The sequence below is a fragment of the Sus scrofa genome, chromosome 15, assembly GCF_000003025.6.
Source record: "Sus scrofa isolate TJ Tabasco breed Duroc chromosome 15, Sscrofa11.1, whole genome shotgun sequence".
NCBI lineage: Eukaryota > Metazoa > Chordata > Mammalia > Artiodactyla > Suidae > Sus > Sus scrofa.
The window spans coordinates 93,073,110-93,090,209 of NC_010457.5; the positions used below are offsets into that span (position 1 = coordinate 93,073,110).

Here is a 17,100-nt window from a genome sequence, read left to right on the forward strand (position 1 = left end):
TTGAAGAAAGATAAAATGAGTTGTATCATTTATATACCTTGAGAGTCAACACTAAGAGAAACCATGCATATGATCTAATAAATAATAGCATCACTGGGGAGATAAATTTTTTTTTCACTAAAATTATAAAATACTTATAAATGGCCTTAAAATATACCCTGCTTATATTTTAATTCAGATTTTCAGTTGTTGCCTTCTCTGTGAGATGCTGATGATGATCTGCCATGGGCCCTCCCCCTCAGCATCTCCCAAATAAGAGAGCTTTTTTACTTGAATTATTGACCCCGAGTTTGTCTCTGGGGCCTCCTAAACTAAAATCCTTTCTTTCTTTGTCTCTAAAGTTATGTTAGAAAATGAAAAAGAATAGGATGAACAAATAGATAAAACAGGCCTCTAAAGAAAACTGTGGCTAAGTTGGAAAAAGATAGTTTCAGAGTATTCAGATGGTTCAGATACAAAGAGGCAAAAAAAAAAAAAAAAATATTTGAGGTCTGTCTTTATAATTTTAGAAGTAAATATATATAGGTCTGGCTTTATCAATGATCTGTATCAGAAGGATGGAAATAGGCAGAATTATGGAGGCTAGATATGTTTCTGTACTTTTGCTCCACCTCAAAAAAAAGAAAGAAAAAAAGCTATTGTTGCTGTTTTGGCAAGAAGAGATACTATACTATGAATCTTTCTGCTGCTATTTAAATTGATATCAGAGGTCCATTTGACATGGAATTAAGGAAAGGCATGATTTGTGCTGTTGCATCTGGAAGGACTTTTTCCCTTTGTCTGTTGGAATAAAAATGTAAAAATCTTAATCATCCGCTATGTCTGTTCTAGTTATAGCATGAGAATAAATAGAAGGATAAGCTACCATAATGCTTCTCCATAACAGTCAAAGTGGAATGAAAGTTAAAATAGATCAGTGCTTTTCTCGAATTCTGTTTCACCTTCTTAATCAGGGACAGAGTATGTGCTTGGTTAGTCTAATTAGCTAATAAGTAAAAGAGATAGCTGGGCCTAGTTGTTGCACAGCTCGAGGGACAAAGGGGGTATACTGTTGACTAACTATCACTGTATCTTAATAGTAACCTATCCATGAGTTAAAACATTTAACTCATTATCTAGCAGTCTTACTATTTGACTTTCTTTAACAATCTGTTATTCTACCTTTGAAATAAAATTACATGCATTACTATTGTTTTCCTATTATTGGGTAACTTTCTTGAACTTTCACAGGAAATATTAGAATTTTACAATATGTATTGTAATATCTAAATTAAAATACACAAAAATGTAATTATTGATTAATTCTACTGAGTCCAGTTTTAACTTTATTTTTAGTTATATGTGATTCCATCTAATATACACAAGGCAGAAAGTAATTGAAGGACAATTCAGATGGCAGCTGTATGATTGAAAGTCAAGTGTCGCATATTCTTTCAACTGTATTTGAACATATCTACCCAGGTAAGAAGAAAGGATTGCTTGTTTATGTACTTAACATTTTGAAAAAATATTTGAAACTATAAAAGTTGTTTTTTTAATACCAATTATTTATAAAGTTTTACTATAGAAAATAGTAAAATACGTAAAAATAAAACAAATCATGAATGAGTCTTTTTTAAAAACAACATCTGTTATCATTTTGTTCTATATCATTTGATTTTTGTTTTGGTACCTTTTGCCTTAAAACAGGTTGGGCTAATATTATATGTATTCTTTGTTGAATTTCTTTATTATTTTTGTAACAAATCTATTTGTTCTATTTGAGAATATGAATGACTACTTCATATATTCCATTGTATCTGTTAATATAAACATAAATGATTAAATAGGAGTTCCTTTGTAGCTCAGTGGGTTAAAGATCTGGTATTGTCACTGCCGTGGCTCTGGTTGCTGTTGTGGTGCAGGTTCTTTCCTTGGCCTGGTAACTTCATCATGCCATGGGTGCAGCCAAAAAGAAAGAAAAAAATAAATGATTTAAAATATTTTTTAGATTGAGTTTATTATTTGGAGAATATCCTTATAGATAAATTGATGTATACACGGTGCTCACTTTTCATTAGTGGAGTTACTAAAATTAGAGTCTCTGACCCAATGGCTATGATATTTTAAAGGCTTTTTGCATTGAGAACTATTTCTAGATACTCATATTGCAGCAGAACAAAAGGTGGGGGAAAAATATATACATGTAAGGATAACTTGATCCCCTTGCTATACAGTGGGAAAAAAATAAATTTAAATAAATAAATAAATAAATAATAAAGGCTTTTTATTCTTATTGTTGAATTTTTACCTCCATAAGGTGGTAATGAATTATAGTTTTCATTAGCTGTTTCTAAAAACATTTGTTAACCCATTGAATCATATCATTCAAAAAAATTTCCCTAACAAAACCTGGTTTGTGTTCAATTAAAAATACAAAACTAAGTTAAGATTCTGAATTTTGGTTGCAAGCAACCCTTGCATGACTAAGCCTGGAAAAAAAGTGAATATTATATATGAATAATCCTTTCATTCTGTCTAAAAATACATTATTTGTAGATGACAGCAAGTATATATTTATTCAGTTAATATTTATTGAAAACTTACTGTTGCACTAAACCCAAGCTCTATGATTATTTGAGCAATGATGGTAGTGATGGCAGACATTAGGGACAGGAAAGCACAAAAGTGCTTGCCTCTTCTCATTTTCAATAAATTGAGACAAAATAAGAAACATATTTCAGTTCCTGGGTACAGGTAGGATATATTAAGTGTCAAGAAAGAAGTAAAACTAAAGGGCAACTGCTGATGATACTTTCATCTTGGGAATTGAACCCTTCACAAACGAGAGACCAGTTGAGTTGTGTTTTTTAGAGGAGGTAGAACTTTGGAAGGTGAACATTTTAATGAAGGGCCAATTGGAGCAAAGATACAGGGTTGAGAAAGCCCAGGGGATATTCTGGAAATTGGAAAGATAGGGTAGATACAGCAGAGTACTGGGAAATATGTTCTGTGATTTGATTCCTGTACTTTGGCATTTATATTTCATCATTATATGATGAGGGACAGTTGCAGGGGAATAAGATGATCCATGATTTATTCTAAGAAGCTTAATTTAGATGTGATATGTGCATTAGACTAATGAAGAGAGAGAAAATCCAAAGGGAGGGAGAATAATTTGCAGACTTTTCTGGTTTATTTTCATTAGCATCTGTTTAAACACTTGCTATTTGCCAGGCACTATGGTAGGAACTGTAGAAAAAAGATAAAGAAGACATTGTCTTTTCTCCTGAGGCTCTTATAGTGTAGTGAGTAAGACGTGCATGGCAAACAAATGAATATAATACATCATGACAGTGTAACAATGGAATCATATTCCAGGTAAGACTAATTGGTAACTAATTATATTGAGATTCAGGTACTGGGTTAGCAACTGATACAGTTTTCCCTAAGACATCAAGTCTGTTCAGGATTACCCTAGGGAGTTCCCGTCATGGCTCCGTGGAAAGGAATCTGACTAGGAACCATGAGGTTGAAGGTTCAATCCCTGGCCTCACTCAGTGGGTTAAGGATCGTTATTGCTGTGAGCTGTGGTGTAGGTTGCAGATGCGGCTCGGATCTGGTGTGGCTCTGGTGTAGGCTGGTGGCAACAGCTCAGATAAGACCCTAGCCTGGGAACCTCCATATGCCATGAGTGTGGCCCTAAAAAGACAAAAAGACAAAAAAACAAAAAACAAAGATTATGCTAGAAGCAGTATTTTCCAAACTTGAAAAGAATTCAAACAAGAAACAGTGAAACTTCATCTAGGGTAAAAGCAGTAAAAATAAAAAACAAGGAAGTGGTAGAAGTGGTGGAAGATTAAGGAGAAGGTCTTTTATCTTAAGCAAAAAGAACGTCTTAATGGCTAACAGATGTGGGGGAAAATAGCAAAAGTAGGACTTTTGTATTGGTAAAATAATAGGTTTAGTTTTACTTGTTCTCTCATTGAGTTTTGCTCCTACCTTTGCTAGAGCCCTCAAGGAGTTTTAAAATTTCATTGTAATTTTTTACATAATTAAAGACTCATTTAGTATAAAGAGTGATACAAGTTTCCTTAAAAGTATGAGTAAAAATAAGTGTAAAAAAAAGTATGAGTGAAAATAAGTTAACACCAAACAAAACGTGTGAAGTATGAAGTAATGACCTGATTTGATTCATAGCCACTGTGTATATAATTTAGCTTTAGCCTTTCCAGCAGTCACAAAAGTGGATATATGTTCTTGTCCTTAGAGCTTAAATAAATTTGTTATAGAAGTCTTAGTATAATGGACAGGAAAATTGTCCTTAGCATTTAGAGGTGCCTTAAATTTTGTGTTGTTGAAAGGAAAAGGATCTTTGTTAATACATGGTTATATGTCATATATATATTACGTAGATAAGTTTGTGGAATTTGAGAATTCAACCACTCCAGGAAGTCTTTCCTAATTTTTGGAAAGTAGGCCAGATCCTTCTTCCTTTTGCTACGTACCTTAACACCATTTACATTCCTTGGTCATGCTACTCATTGTGGTTTTGTCTTTCGTTTCCTGAGACTAAGATTCTTACTGAGTGGGTTGCCATTTATCATTACAGATATAAATACACATCTAAATAAAACTCACCACAATGTTGACTTAATAGATACATCTTAAATGCAAAATCAAATCCACTTTCATGGCTTGTCTTAATGACTGCTGTCCTAGCCTAGACATTTTTGTGAGCTCCATGTTAGTTTTCAATTGCTGTGTGATAAATCACTTCAAAACTTAGCTTAAGACAGTGCTATGTATTATCTCACAATTTTCTGTGGGCTATAAATCTAGGCACAGCTTAGCTGAAGCCTCTGGCTCTAGCTCTCTCATAATGTTGCACTCAAGCTGTCCACTGCAACTACAGTCATTTCACAGCTCAACTGGGGCTAAAGGGTCCAAACCTAGCCATGGAGGGCCTCTCTCTGTAGAGCTGCCTCCTAATATGGAAGCAAGAAATCCAAGAAAGAACAAAAGTGAGCACCCGTGACAGAAACCACATTCCTTTATAACCAAATCTAGGAAGTGTCATCCCATTTGTGGTGAGTTGAGCGATGGCCTCCAAAAAAGCTATGTTCCCAAGTCCTAACCTCTGTTACTGGTGAAGGTGACATTATTTGGAAAAAGAGTGAAGACTTCAAAGGTAGGTAGAATTAAATTAAGGATCTGGAGTGTGAACATCCTGGATTAACCATATGAGCCTTAAATCCAATAACATGTGTCCTTGTGAGGAAGACAGGAGAGAAGATTCTGTGAAGACAGAGGCAAGGACTGATGTGAGGCAACCACACATCAGGGATCTCCTGGAGCCACTGGAAACTGGAAGAGGCAAGAGCAGAAGCTCCCATAGAGCCTTCAGAGGAAGTATAGCCTTTCTGACACCTCACTTTCAGACTTCTGGACTTCCAAAGCATGAGATAATAAATTTCTGTTGTTTGAAGTCATTCAATTTGTGGTAGTTTGTTCTAGAAGCCACAGGAAACTAGCACACAGCCCTTTTTTGCTGCCTTCCATATTTTAGCAGTGAGTCATAGGTCCAGGCCACATTCAAGGGCAGAGTACGCAAGGGCATGAGGAATAGGAGGCAGAGATCTTCGGAAGGCATCTGAGAATCTTCTATCAGATTTCCAAATGCCTCCGTTTGTGTGATGTTTGTTCGACATATCTGTGTAGATGGACCAAACTGTGCAAGCCAGAGATTAGAATCACATTCCTAAAAATTATGATCTTCCTTTTGTATCTCCTATCTCTCTAATTACTATTCATTTGCATAGTCAAATTGGAAACCTTAGAGTTAATTTGAATTTCTACTTTTTTCTCAATACTTACAGCCTTTCATTGATTAACCCAGTCTATTTCTTTCTGTTCCTTAAATTACTTTCATCTACCCCTTTCTTTTCAATCTCTCTGCCACTGTTTGCGGGCTTCTATTATCCCTTTCTAGAAGTAGCAGTCTAGCCCCTAAAATGGTCAATCTGTTTCTGAGTTTTTCCCTTCAGATCTTTCCTAGCAAAGTGGCTTTTGAAAACTCAAATGGGATTATGTAATTCCCTTTATAATTAACATTCTCAGAAAAAAAGATCTAGTTTGTGATCTGACTCTTCCCTTCCTAAAATCCATACTGTATCTTTAATCATTCCTTAGTATAGATCTATAAAATTATAGTAAACTTTCCAGATACATTATATTCTTTCATTTTTGCTTGCCTTTTTCTGAGATTCTCTTTTTTCCAGTAATCATATGTGTTTGTTTGTTTTTATATCCAAAACACCTAGCAGAATGTCTAACATAATGGCCAACACAGAATAGGTTTTCATCTGTTGTAAACTAATATTAAAGATGAAAGAGAAGAAAGATGAAGGGAAGAAAGAGGAGGCCTCAAATAGCCATAAAATGGCTAAACTCACAGACTTGCCTAACAGGGAAACAAATGAAAGAGAAAGGGAAACAATAGACTAATGATGGAGCAAGACTGGATAATTTAAGGTAGGATAAAGGCAAATGTGTGTTCAGTGTAAATGTGCAGAAGTAGAAGGTCAAGAAAATGTGACAGAAAGAGAGTTTTAGTTTTGAGACCCTAAATGAAGTTTAGTTTCAAATGTGGCTACAATGTTGTTTTATGCTTTTAGGAATATTAAAGTGTATATCCTCAGGGACCTTACAATATATTAGGTGACAAGTGTAAGGAAAATGATGTAGTCGTTGAAGACAATAGGAGTGAAATAAATAGATGACAAAAATGTGATGCACTGTTAAGAAAGTAGCAGAAAGGAACTAGAAGTATAATTTCTTTTGCCCCCTTTGATTGTAATAAGTAAGACTATTGCCTTTGGAGTGGATAAGCAATGAGATCCTGCTGTGTAGCCCTGGGAACTATATCTAGTCACTTATGATGGAGCATGATAATGTGAGAAAAAAAGAAAGTATACATGTATGTGTAACTGGGTCACCATGCTGTACAGTAGAAAATTGACAGAACACTGTAAACCAGCTATAAAGAAAAACAAAAATAAAATAAAAAACATTATATATATAAAAAAAGTCATTAAGTCCTGCCTATACTGAAAAGGGTAATTGGATTTCACCTGAAGAAAGGAGTATTAAATAATGTGTGAAATTGACAGAATACTGTAAACCAACCATAGTGGAAAAAATAAAATTCATTTAAAAAAATAAATAAGACAAACAGCACTATAGTCTGACGAGTGTCTCTGGGGAAATCCCTCAGTGGAAAGCAAATTCATATCTTATTCAGGAGATGTGTTATGCTTGATCAGCATTTGAACACCAAAGGAAATAATCTTTAAGCCGTTTGAAGAGATTGAAGAAAGCCGTTTTGCTTTCACTGACCTTTGGTTGTACATTGAAAATTTATATTCAGTACATCTGTGTGTGTAAACCATACTTCTAGCCTAATAATTGATGATACTCAAGTTAATCTTTACTGATATAATATTAACATTCAAGGAAGAGATTTAAAAGAAAAAAGTATTGTATGTATAGTTAAGTATTGTAATGAATGGTTTCTTTGTAAATTAATTGCTATTTGAATGAAATAGTGAAATCTGGGGAAGTGGTTTTTTCATCATATATTAGTTTCTATGTTACAAAGTGGTGAACTGTGGGCTTTTTAGTGTAAACTAATTATTCATGCTGTGAGAGTAGTGTATATGATATACCAAAGCCTTCACTTATTGAAAGGTAACATTCATTTTTTTTGACCTCTGAACCATATTCCCCAAGAGTATTATAAAATGGTTTACTTTGATTTTAGGAGCATAATTTACATTGGGAAAATTTAATATAGTGAAAAATAAAAAAAAATCTTTAAAAAGGATAATTTTTACACATAAAGACAGAAATAAATGAGGAAGAATACTAGGATTTACATAATTGTGCAGTAAATGAAGAGATGGAAATTGGTCATCTCAGAGAAGGAAATTGGTTAAGTCATGGGTTTGGAATTGCATGGTTCATCATTGGGTGGCCTGACAATCTAAACTGGAATCTTTTTCATCAAGTGACTATCTGTGATCAGTCAATACTTATTTATACAAGTAGTCTTTACTAGGTGGTAATCACATCTACCTCTGAAGAGTCTTTCAATTATGGTTCTTAATTTGCAAGTAACAAAAACTATTTCTGGGGACTTCAAGCCAAAGAAGGCATTTTTTGTAAAGATATGTGTTAACTCATAGAATCAGAGGGTATTCAGAAAAACAGTTCTCAGGAAAAATAGGAGCTAGAGTGTTTCCAGGGATCTATGCCAAGACCAGCTCAACAGGATGGGGCTGAAGAACAGGTGCTGTGAAACTTAAGGAAAAAAGTTTACATAAAACAAGACACAGAGACATTTATCTTAAGTAAAGGTGGGAACCGGGGGACTCAAGGTCTCAGGGACCAAGAGTTCTGCCTCAAGAAACCACACTGCTTTTACTGTGCTCTTTAGGATTAAGTCAAGTGAGGAGGGGCTATGGATGGAGGATATAGGGTTTGTTTACTATTTTATAAGTTCTTTTATTATTTTAAAAGCCACTTAGCTGGTAGAAGGTTAAGCTTTTTACTCTGACCTTTAGGCACATAACAATCATTAGAATTTGAGTTAGCTATGTATACATAGCTTTCCAGAGAATCCTCCCTGTGCTTCCGCATTTGCAGCAACCTGACCTGCCTAGGTTTGCACCTTGGTTCTCTTTGCTAATGCATATTCTGCTAACCACCACTCATAAACCGCTTGGCCATGAGGTTCCTCTTTGTCTTATTCTTTAGAGGACATATCATGCTTGTGCAAATGGCATGCCATTCTGCACAGGTCCAGCATGCCTAGACCAACTCATTATGTCCTCATTCAGTTGACCCTATGAATAGCTTATGCCTTTAGGTCTTTGTTCTTAAGCGTAAGTCATTTACCAGCACTGTGACTGTTTTTCAAGCAGGAAGATGGGATAAAGTAAAACAGGACAAGATGGAGTTTTCAGCAAACAGGCTAAGAAAATATTGTAGAAACATGTCTTGCGATAGATCTAGAAAGCAGGAAGTGGGGACTGTGAGAGGTACTCCTTGGAGCTAAATCTGGACCAATAATGTAGTTTAATGCTATTCCTCCCACATTCACAAAAGGAGTGTGCATGGCTGGGTTTGAATCATGTGTCCTCTGCTAAGAGCCATGGCACTTGATTAATGATTCTCCAGAGACTGCCAGCATGTAGGGTGGTTAGGTTCCCAAAAAGAATTTCAAAGTTTTAGAATCAGGATGGGGAGTTGATGTGGGTGGGGCAAGTAAAAACAATAGAAATTGCTAAAATCTTTCTTCAGAAATATTATTCGAGGAGTTCCCGTCGTGGCGCAGTGGAAACGGATCCGACTAGGAACCCTGAGGTTGTGGGTTTGATCCCTGGCCTTGCTCAGTGGGTTAAGGATCTGGTGTTGCCGTGAGCTGTGGTGTCAGCCAAAGATGCAGCTCGGATCCCACGTTTCTGTGGCTGTGGTGCTGTGGTGCAGGCTGGCAACTATAGCTCCAATTGGACCCCTAGCCTGGGGACTTCCATATGCCTTGAGTGTGGCCCTCAAAAGACCAAAAAAAAAAAAAAAATTATTCGAAATCCATCAAACTTAAATGGTGATAAAATCTCAAATATAGTTTTGCCATTAAAATGAACTTGGGTTAAATAATAGTGTTTCTTGGGTTTCCATAGATACCTACTATTATGAAAATTTTATTCTTTCTTTCTTTTATCCGTATGCTTATTAATTGCCTGTCATGTGCTAAGTGCTATCCTGAGCAGTGAACATAAAACTATAAACAATAGTATTATTCCTTACTTTGCTTAGAGCTTGTAGTCTAGTTAGAATTGAAACATGTACAACAGTTAATACATTTCAGTAAGCCTTGGATGGGAAGTGTATTAGTTTCCTAGGGCTTCTGTAACAAAGAGCCACTAATTGCATGGCTTTAAACAACAAAAATTCTAGAGGCTAGAAGTCTGAAATCTAGTTGTCAGGAGGGTCATCATGCTCCTGCCAGAGACTCTAGGGGAGGAACCTTCTTTGTTTCTTCCAGCTTCTAGTAGCTGATGGTGTTTCTTGGCTTTTGGCAGCCTAACTCTGATCTTTGGCTCCCTCTTCATGTGGCCTTAGAGTACTTTATACCCTTCTTATAAAAGTACCAGTCATGGGCTTAGGGTCTATTCTAAATCCATAATGATTTTTACCTCAAGGTCATGAGCTGATTCCATCTGTAAAGACCCTATTTCCAAATAAGGTCACATTCTGAGGTTCTGATTAAACATGAATTTTACGGAGATGCTATCTAACCCACTTATGGCGGGTACATGATACCATTTTCCTAGTAGGGTCCCTGGGCCTGTTATAGGGGTATATTAGAGAAGGCCACCTAGTGAGAACTGAGTGGGAAGGCCACCTAGCAGAAGGAATGGGATGTATAATGGACCCTCCAGCACTTATGAGGAAGCATAGTTCATTAGAAGAACTGAAAGTGGTTCAGTGCAGCTGGATCAAAGAGTACACATGGCTGGGTAAGAGGTAGAGAGGAGAGAGATTGTGACGAGGTTAAGTAGGGCAGATGTTAAGGGAATGTGCAAGGAATATGACATTATCCCAAGTGTAGTGGGGTGCCACTGAGGGAATAACCATTATAAAATGCAAAAAGAACAAAGTTAAAAAAGCGAAACTGGGACACACAACTGAATCTACAGCAAGATCTCAACACTCTATGTATCTAAAATTAAATGCTCAGTATAAGAGTCTCTAGTTCCATACATGTTGCTACAAATGGAATTATTTTGTTCTTTTGTATGGCTGAGTAGTATTCTGTTGTGTATATATACCACATCTTCCTAATCCAATCATCTGTTGATGGACATTTAGGTTGTTTCTATGTCTTGGTTATTGTGAATAAGTGGGTGCATGTGTCTTTTTTAAGGAAAGTTTTGTCCGGATATATGCCCAAGAGTGGGATTGCTGGGTCATATGATAGTTCTATGTATATTTTTCTAAGGTACCTCCATACTGTTCTCCATAGTGGTTGTACCAGCTTACATTCCCATCAGCAGTGCAGAAGGGTTAGCAATGAGATCTTGCTCTGTAGCACTGGGAACTATGTCTGGTCACTTGTGATGGAGCATGATAATGTGAGAAAAAAAGAATGTATACATGTATGTGTAACTGGGTCACCATGCTGTATAGTAGAAAATTGACAGAACACTGTAAACCAGCTATAATGGAAAAAAATAAAAATAATTACATAAAAAAATAAAATGAGAAGCATCACAGACAAGGCAAAAAATTAAATTAAATTAAATTAAATTAAATGCTGAAAGTAAATGCACCTGTTAGCAGTGGTTATTCTTAGGGGACTTCAATTTTATTCTTTCTAACATTTTGAAAGCATGGTGAGTTCAATGAGCATATATTACTTTTACAATGAGGAAAAAAAAAGGCTTTTTTGGTAAATTGTAACACATTTGAAATAAGATTTTCATAGCATAGTTTTTTAAAAATAAGTAATTAATTTTAAGGATTGAGTATCTTTTGAATTAGGAGGAAAAAGAGTTATGAGTGAATAAAGTATTATACCACCTGAGCCAGGTATTTCATAAAATACCCTGAAATATCTATGGGGATATAGATTGCACATCCTCAGCTGGGTTAAATAGCCATTAGATAAATCAGGGGAAGAACTTCTACTTTTGGACATAAAATAGGAAATGAATTTGTATTGAAAGCACTTTTCTCTTGATTTTGAAAACCATGTCAGTGAATGAGCAATTTAATAAAACATAGAAATTGAACCTTTTATGTAAGTTGTCATTGGCAGTGCCAGGTTGCCTTATGTAAGGTGATTAGACATAACATTCCTGTGAAGATTTTACTAATTTTTGTAAGACTGAAGTGGTATTTAGATTTCTGGAATGCAAAATTAGAGCTTTAATATTAAATCTACTTTACATATCCAAGGGTACTGTGAGAACAGAACATATTTGCATGTTCTTCTGTTTTTTTCCACCCGGTTTCAGAATATTAAACACCTATTCTGTTAACACATACTGGATGATATGATAGGGCAATTAAAACTCTCACGTCCTCTTTAGAATATTTTCTTTTTTTGAAGTTACTGAGAGATAATACAGCTTAATTAATGTCTCATAATAAGGTTTATAAAAGGCTGAATGCTGGCTAATACTTGCAATTAGGAAAATCATTTGATACATCTACAAGAGGTTTTTTTTTTTTTTTCAAAAATGTTGATAATTGCTTGAATCACATTGTTTACTTTGATTCATCAATAAAATTATTTGCTAATCCTGACTTGGATTGAAGTATAAACATTTTGTTGTTCAAGGATAGTTCAGAGTTCGAACATTTTGCTTGCTAATGACTATTAAGTAAGCAGACCTTCTTTCTTTAAAAATAGCTTCAAATATACTCTACTAGTAGGTATACTAGAAATATATTTATTGGTTAATTTAGTTATAAGAAAATGTAATTAATAATAATTGTAATTTTAAAAGTACACTTACATTTCAGTGGAGAGTTTAACTTTTTCATAGCAAGTGTATATTAGACTCTTCCAAGAATATTTTAGGTGACTTGTCCTAATCAAAATTTAACTTAATGGACTATGAGCCTGAAATTTGACTAGAAAATCTGCCTGCTTGAAGTTTATAGGCCCTCCCCTTGTCCCCCCATTCTTTCTTTTTTTTAGGGCTGTACCTGAATATGGAGGCTCCCAGACTAGGGGTGGAATCAGAGCTGTAGCCCCTGGCCTGTGCCACAGCAACACCAGATCCAAGCCACGTCTGCAGTCTACACCATAGCTCACTGCATTGCCGGATCCTCAACCCACTGAGCCGGGCCAGGGATCGAACCTATGTCCTCATGGATACTAGTTAGATTTGTTTCACTGAGCGGTGACGGGAACTCCTCCCCTGCTCCCTCCATTCTTGAGTGGAGTTTTCTAAACTCCTGAGAATCAGAAATCTTCCATGGCAGTCCTAGAAACATTAATAGTATTGATTTTAATGTCCAACACTTACATGTTGCTTAGTATCAGGCACTGTTTTTAAGATATCTTTACAAATTAACATATTTAATCCTCAGAGGTATGTTTTGAGGTAGGAACTCAGTTTACAGATGAGAAAGCTGGGTCAGAAACACACAAAGTAAATTTGCTCAAGATCAAATGGTAGAGAGGAGATTAGAACGCAGGTATTTATTTTATCCATTGCACTACTGTATGAAGAACACATATATTAACCATGAGAGAGAGCATTTTAATCCTCAGATATCAAACACCTTGTCAGTATTCCCTTGTCAGTTTCTCGTGGGAAGATCTGACATTACAACTCTGTGCTAGACACATTTCATATTTCATCTTCTCCCACATTTTGTACCTCTCATCCTCCTCAATCCTTCTCATGTTTCATTTATCTCAGATCCTTTAACTCTTCTCTTACCTCATATTCAGTTAGTTTTATAGTTTTATTTACATGTTGTCTAGTATGCATCAAGAGATTCTAAGATAAACCTCTTATTTTAATTAGAAAGGATGAAAACATCATTTTGAGAAAGTAAAACATAAGTACATTATTTCTGTGTTCTAACACTGATATAAACAGCCATAGTAAGTTTCAAGGTAATGAGATTTATTAAAATAGTTTTTGATATCCCCTTTCATAATTTAAACTTAGACTTGATATTAAATTTTATTTTGAGAAGAAAATTATAGAGTTTCTATTCTTTATGATAAACCAAGCATACACAGTCATGTCCCAGTTTCTAACCTCACATCCCTGGATAGAACAGAAAATAAGTATGTATAATTCAATTCAGTGCTGTGTTGGAAACTAAGTCAGAGAACCCTCAACAGACCAAAAGGTATGAGGAACCTGGAAAAAAATACAGTGTCAGATTTGAGAAGGAAGCCACAACACGCTATGCACCTTACTAAGGGTGAGTACAGCACAAGAATGTGCCATTCTCGGAAATGAGAGGTTCCAGATTCCTGGAGAAGCCATGAGTCCAGGGATGAGTAACTAGTTGCTTAGTTGTGGTAAAAACAGAGGAGTAGTTCAGTATTCAAACCTACAGAGGCCCCTTTTATCTTCTGTGGTGTAATCACTGAGGATGCAGGCTTGGATTAGAGAAAAAGAGTGAAGTGTTCCCATACTAGCAGTGATGAGGAGAATCAGGGAACCCTACCACCAAAGTGGTCCTTTCTTCCCTCACTCTCATTGAAGCCAGATTACAGCCAGATTATCAAGGGTTAATAAAGTAAGCAGGGTGCAATTAATATTTATTAATACTTAGCAGCACAGTGGTCGAAGAGATTTTCCTTGGGTAGAAGAGAGTAAAACAGATATTAATTAATATATTGCTCATATTCCTTTAACATTTCCATTAGGCCAAAGCATAAATCAGAAATATTTCAGCCTAAAATTCCACTGTATATTTGAAATGTTAGAAATAATGCTAAAAATCGGGAACCAAGATGGAGATCATTATATCATTTCAAAACAAAAAATTTTTTGAGAATGCCGTCTTGTTTTATTTTGTATAATTCTTTCCAAACTTACAGTACGATGTGTCTTTTTTACTTTAGAACATCTTCAAATATTTCAATTCTTAAACCATAGAAAATATTTCAGTCTTAAATGGTGTCATAATCAGAATTTCACTAAGTTATTTTCTGACAAATGCAGTTTAACAGCAGGAAGAAAACTTGTTTGCCTGTGTAGAGTTTGAGCTGTTTATTCTGTGTGTAGAGTTTACACTGTTTATTCTCATTGTTTATTCTCACTTCTCAAGGACAATATAAACAATTTTGAAGAAAATAAACTCTGATAAAAAATGAAGTATTTGAATGCAAAAAGGTATTTCTCCATCCCAACCTTTATTTAGGAAATAAATTGAACCCACTTTAAAGAGTAGCAGATGGCACTCTAGTTTGTCAGGCTTTTATAATGACTGGATATTTATTCTAGAAATAGAGAGCTGTGTGCATGTGTCTATCTGTGTGGTAGGGCATAAAGAATACTTTTTTCCTATCTCTGAGCTTTGAAAGTTTCCAAAATGTAACAAAATATTTTAATTGTTTTAAACTGTAGATTTTTTAGCTTTTTGACACTGGCTTGCTTCTTTCCATTGCCAAAACTAGGTGTAATATTATTTAGCTTTATTAGCCTATTATCCTCAAGCCTAACAGATTCCCAGTCATACTCTTAATATTTCATTGCAAACAAACCTTTTAAATTAGTATTGAAAAGGTGTTGGATACTTTTCCCCTCTACCCCTGATAGCCATATGTATAATGCTGAGGAAAGTTGGAATCTTTTGGAGTCCTTGGTTTTTTCCCAAATTACAGAATTGCTAGCCCATTAGTGTTTTTAGTATTGTTGCTGTTTCAGTAACTAGTCAGAATGATGCTGGAATAAAGACAATAATATATATTATTTAACATATATTTTTAAAGCTCCACTTATTTAGTGCCTGCTTTGTTTCTGGTACTGATGTAACTGATGCTTTCATACGTATCCAACATTTATTTCTCAAAAAACTCAGTATATAAGAAACCTCACATTCTTCTCTTGTGCAGATGAGAAAGCTGGGATTCAGAAGGATTAAGCTACTTGCCCAAGTAAATTCAGGAAACATAACCCTGAAGACAAAGTTCAAGTTCAGTGCAGGCCCTTCTGACTGAAATTGGTCATTTTTTCACAGTACTTTTAAAAAAATTGTGGACATTCTTTTTGTATGAGGTTCTGCATCAGCATTTTTTTAGCATATTAAAAATTGAAGTAAAGTTGATGTACAATATGTTACAGGTACACAGTATAGTGATATACAACTTTTAAAGTTTATACTCCATTCATAGTTTTTATAAAATATTTGTTGTTATGTCCCATATTGTATAGTATATCCTCATAGCTTATTTTACACCTGATAGTTTGTACCTCTTAATCTGCCACTCCTGTATTTCCTCCCCTCTTCCCTCTCCACACTGGTAACCACTAGTTTGTTCTCTGTCTGTGAGTCGGTTTCTTTTTTGTTATATTCACTAGTTTGTTGTACTTTTTAGATTAGATATATAAGTGATATCATACAGTATTTGTCTTTTCTCTGTCTGACTTAATTCAGTTAGCATAATGTTCTCCAAGTCCATCCATGTTACTGCAAATAGAAACATTTTGCTCTTATATGGCTGAGTAGTATTCCAGTTTGTGTGTGTGTGTGTGTGTGTGTGTGTGTGTGTGTGTGTACCACATCTTTATCTGTCAGTGGACACAGTTGTTTCCATACCTTGGTAATTGTAAATAATGCTGCTATGAACATTGCCTTGCATGTATCTTTTCAAATTAGTGGTTTTCTTCTTTTGTATTCGTTTTTGTTTTTGTTTGGATACCTACTCAGGAGTGCTGGGTCATATGGTAGTTTTATTCATTTTTTGAGAAATTTCCATAATGTTTTCCACAGTTGCTGCACGAATTTACATTCTCACCATCAATGTACAAGGGCTCCCTTTTCTCCACATCCTCTCTACACATTTGTTATTTGTGTTCTTGTTGATAAGGGCCATTCTAATGGGTGTGAGGTAATATCACATTGTGGTTTTGATTTGCATTTGCTTGATGATTAGCAATGTTGAGCATCTCACAGTAATTCTTAATAGGTGTTAATAAAGATGCATGTTGCTGATATTTTCAGAAATAATATCATATGCATAAGAATGCAGTATAAGATCTGGCTGCTTCTTGTACTTTGTCCTCATTCTCCCTGCCAAGCCCGCAAGAGTGAGAATGTAGGTACGGGCATTTGAGGGCGTTATTCCCGACTTCCTAGGCAGATGCTTTAAGTTGCTGGAATTGTTAGTTTCAGTTTGGACCTGTGATACTTAGTCATGATCTCTATATACATCATTCATTCACATTCATTCATTCATTCACACTTTTATTCTGCGGGTATTTATTGAACAGCCACCATGTGCCTGGCACTGTTGTAGGCACTGTGGATTCAGTAAGAAGCAAAATAGACAAAACCCCTTACTTTCCAGTGCCA

At 35.3% G+C, this 17,100-nt stretch overlaps 1 protein-coding gene across 22 annotated transcripts in view; it reads left to right on the top strand.

The window, feature by feature from the left end:
- Positions 1–17,100, top strand: part of GULP1 (GULP, engulfment adaptor PTB domain containing 1) — a 264,095-nt gene that overhangs the window by 85,016 nt on the left and 161,979 nt on the right. For 10 of the 22 annotated variants that reach the window (XM_021075382.1, XM_021075361.1, XM_021075379.1 and 7 more), the window contains exon 2: positions 1,336–1,461. The exons of the other annotated variants lie outside the window; for them this stretch is intronic. The gene's annotated coding sequence lies outside the window, so the exon portion shown is untranslated. The remainder of the gene's footprint in view (positions 1–1,335; positions 1,462–17,100) is intronic. 22 annotated transcript variants of the gene reach the window in all.